General features: G+C 28.3%; 1 long non-coding RNA gene across 2 annotated transcripts; it reads right to left on the bottom strand.

Annotated features, from left to right (window-relative positions):
- Positions 1-1,735: 1,735 nt before the first annotated feature.
- Positions 1,736-4,244, bottom strand: LOC121132583 (uncharacterized). Of its 2 annotated transcripts, XR_005869366.2 has the most exons (3): positions 3,885-4,222; positions 3,510-3,817; positions 2,081-2,853 (listed from the first exon to the last, which is right to left on the bottom strand). It is a non-coding gene; the product is annotated as an uncharacterized lncRNA (long non-coding RNA). The 2 variants fall into 2 exon arrangements; XR_011784426.1 differs by having other exon boundaries at positions 1,736-3,817; positions 3,885-4,244.
- Positions 4,245-4,590: the final 346 nt, after the last annotated feature.

Below are 4,590 nucleotides of genomic sequence, written 5' to 3'. Positions count from 1 at the left end.
AAATAGTCATCCATCTTCTAATTTTTTTAGCATTCTCTTTTTGTTACAACTCTACGATCAGATATTTGCTTAATACTCTCTCCATTAATTAGACAAATATAATAAATTTCATGATTACTCATATTGACTTAATTATTAAATTATAAATATTTCAAATCAGAGGTTTAAAAAAAATATTATCTTTCGTTAAAGTGGCATAAAATAGTGTTGAGGCTTCCTTGATCAGTATAAACTAGTTTTCGAGTCGCGAGTCGAGACCAAGTCAAGTTGCGTGTCTTTGATTGTGAGATCAAGTCGAGTCACAAGTTTTCAAAATATGGGCTCAAGTACAAGTCGAGACGCAAGTCACCACCTCTGGAGATTATTAACCAAGGGTTTTATTTACCCAGTCATGGTAAAAATGATTACAAAATTGACGAAGAATAATATAAATAATTAAAAGGTTAAACAGTTCAAGGCTCAAGTAGCTTAAGGGACAAGTGGAATGTACATTACACAAATCAAACTAAGATGGAATATTTATTAAGAAGGTGAATATTTCATCCAAATCATCCAAAATAAAATTGGATTTCCGAATTTCAATGAATTTTTATGACCACTTTTAATAAATTGTGTCCATACTTCATTTATTGACATTTTTTTTTCAGAAAATAATAATTCTTTATATTTTTTAAATGACCTTTTTTGTAAAGGCCAAACCTTTTTCTATTTTTATTATTCTTTTAAAAATTATATCCACAGCAAAGCCTGGTGTACTGTGCTCCCCCTAAAAACCAGTCCTGCATGTGATACCGACTATTTTATATTAAGGCTTTAAAAAGATGAAAGCCCCATCATATGGTCATATCAGCACGTCTCTCATTTAAGGAATTACAACTTATTATTTTTCAAAACAATTTAAAAAAAATCTAATACATACAATGAAAGGGATTCTTCATATAATACATTTATAACAAATACATATTTATAGTAGGTACCATTTTTATGAGATAGTGTTCTAGTGTCTTTTTGAATTAATTGAATACAATGTAAAATCCACATTTTCTCAAATGCAATTATTCAAATACTTGCTAAGATATGCAAAACCTCATTCAATTATTTGAATCTTTAATGTTTCCAAAGCTTATATATTTATCAATATCTAAAACTTCGTTGAAAGTAATTTAGTTATATTACTTAGAATCAAGAGTAATAATATTACTTTACTTTATATTACTTGTTATTTGATATACCTTTAAGTGATGAACAATATTTCAATCAATTTGGCTAGTTCTTAAATGGAATAATGATTATGTGAACTTTTGTAAACTAATATATTGTCCCACCCTTCAAAAATTAATTTATACTACATTGCATTAGCATTTTTTAAAAACATTAATTAATTTTATGCTTAAACTACAAAATATATTTTTTACACCACAATGAAGTAGAGGTCTCTTCTATCTTTGCATCGTAGAATTTACAATTTTAACTTATTCTAAACTATAATATGTTTAATACTTCCATAACTTAATTAAGCTATGCCAGATTCAATAAAGTAATATATACATAATAAGTTATTACTTATTTCTCAATTAAAACGTAATATTAATTAATAACTCTTTAGTAAAGTAATATCTTATACTATTAGTTATTAGAAAAATAATGTTATTACAGTAATATATAACTAACTAATGTGTTACTATTCAACACTGAATATAAACATTAATAAAATTCATGGAGCTACACATAGTAATAAAGATTAAATATTATATATTTTCAGAAAAATTACAAGCAATAATTAAGATAATGTACTAACATCCAATATTGGAATTATTACAAATTTTCAATATATTTTGTGAGATTGTCTTTGGTATGTCTGTCAGACTCAACACTTTTTGGTTAAACGTTTTCCTCTTGATGATGATATATAATTCATCAATATATCTGTGTATTACACTAAGCTCATCACTATCCATGTTCAAGAATTCTAAAGCGACTTGATTGTTGACGGGCTTGATTCGTAGGCCAAGTAGAAAGGAAAAAAGAGTATTACTAGAGAATATGGGGAAAAAATTACACGAAATCAGGTACAACTAAGTTAGCGAGTATAGTCTCATGTGATATTGTGAGAGATGAACAATTCCTTATATTAGTTCCAAGTTCTTAAACCTTTTCATTGAGTACAGTTCAAGTCCTCAGAACATATAAAATATTTTAAACATACATTATATCCACAGAAAAATAAAATGACTTTCGGAAATTAGATTTACCAAAAACCGGACTATAAATCAATTCTTTCTTGATTCCACATAATTTGTGACGAATTATGATTAATTACAATACAGTAAAAATTATTTATTGGTCTTCTTACAATCTATAAAAAAATGAATAATAACATCTAATTTAAAAAATATAATTATATTTAATCAAGTTGAAAGATCAAAATTTTGTTCACATTCTGAACAGTTGCAGTAATAATGAATTGATTTGATATGCTAAATAAAAGTGAATATTTAACTTAGTGAGCTTTAGTTTGGTCAAAACATCGAATATCACTCAATTAGGCTCAAATTGTGTACACAGTGTTATTTGTATCATTGCCATCCTTAGAGCTAGGCAGGGAATGGAATGAGTCCTTGTACTACAAATACAAGTCAAGTTTTAGTTGAGTCCAGTTAGAATCCTTAGATTTCTTCCAAGCTCATTTGAAGTCAATATTTATAATATAGGGTCCAAAAAGTTATGGCTTTTCTTGAATTAAGTATGTATACATTGCCTTTGGAATTCAATTCGAGTCGCGAGTCTTAGCTATCGATTTCAAGTCAAATCTAGTCATTGATTGTAGGATCAAGTTGAGTTGCAAGTCCCCACCTATAGTATAAGGTACAATTCAATCATCGGAGTAAATGATGCACCCTAATATATATATATATTTTTTTTTTAAGTCTTCCAAAACACGTTGTTCAAATACGTATAATAAGATAGATATCTAAATGAAATGCGGAACATATGAATACGAACACAAATATTATTTGCATGATGTAGCATTGACTAAAATACAATAGGAAAAATAGACCAATTGATGGGCTAAAAAAAATCCTCATCGATACAAAATTGACAAAGTAAACGAATTATTCGTTAAACTTCGAATTGTGTTTTTTTTCCCACATCAAAAATGATATTCCTAATTTTTGTCTATAATTATAACTAACAAATATTATGAATCTCATTTTTGATGCGAAAAAAAACAAAACAATTCGAAGTTTAACGAATTCTGCATACCATATAATAATGAATTTTTGAAAGTAGCTTATAAACAGAACTAAATAAATATGTATTCAATGTTCTCTATGTTTTTTACATCACCATCCGCTGCATCAATTCAGTAAAACTAATGGGTATCGGCTCAATGTTGTCAGGGTATTTGAATGCAATATCCCTACAAATATTCGGACAAGTCTCATGCCTAGTTTTTCCTTAGAACTCGAACCAAATGGATTCGTTTAAATATGCCTTTAGATACCTACTATTGTAGCCCTTCATTCGTCTAAATTATCCTTTCTCACGTGTATAATTGAGCTCTTGTTTAGGATGTATTTTTTTAGGGGAAGGGAGTCATATGTTCGAAGACGGCATTCACAAATATCCCATAACTTGGTATACAAATTCCCTATGGTGCTCACTCTGACTTTCTAGAGGCCGTGTTATTTGTTAGTTTTTGAGACCAGCTGTAAATGATAAGGATTTGACGTTGAATGGATAGAACCAGGTACTGAAGCATGTTCCAGTTTTGATTGTAAGGGAATGGCCACATCGAGTCACAGAGCATCTCCACCTAAAAGAAAGATACACGTATTAATGAATAAAATACAATGACATCTCTTAGTTAAGATATTTATCACCATGAACATATATTTTCATTATTGCCCCACATTTGGATCAGTCTATTAATTTTCAAATGCCGAAATAAGTTCTTCATATCACCAAATATTAGATATCCAAGATTTTTCATTGTTAAATCCCTGTAAATTGTAAATGTAATTGATTGACACTTCAAACTTGTTTATATAATATATAAACTATTTACTCACTATACTTTCTTGATGTACGATATAACTTAGGAATCATAGATATAGTGGTAAAAGTATATTATTATATGTAATAACTATATAGTACTACTAATGCAATACTATTAGTTTAGTTTAGTAATAATTATATGAAGTATAATTTTTACACTTCTTTCTTATACATATATAAAAAAATAACATAATATTATGATCACGTGATGAATTAAAAAAGTATTCCGTTTCTCTTTTATAGATTTTGAAAGGGGTAGTATCTGCTAAATTTATGAGTTTTACTAATATCTGCAGAGAACAAAGGGTCAATGAGTTATTATAAGAACTCATTACAAGGGTCCATGTCCATGGTCAATCAGTGATTGACAATCACTTAACCACATGTAGGGGGAAGTGTATTTTTTATGCTTAAAAATGGAATGGCAAAACGTAATTGAGTTTGTACAATATCACGCCTATGTATGTTCATATATACGTATCAGCAACATAAGAATCTATATTAAGTCACGTGTTACAAATTTCAAAAAGA

Source organism: Lepeophtheirus salmonis, chromosome 2 (assembly GCF_016086655.4).
Source record: "Lepeophtheirus salmonis chromosome 2, UVic_Lsal_1.4, whole genome shotgun sequence".
Lineage (NCBI taxonomy): Eukaryota > Metazoa > Arthropoda > Copepoda > Siphonostomatoida > Caligidae > Lepeophtheirus > Lepeophtheirus salmonis.
The sequence above is the reverse complement of the archived record's forward strand: the minus strand, read 5'-3'. Positions and strand labels throughout refer to the sequence as shown.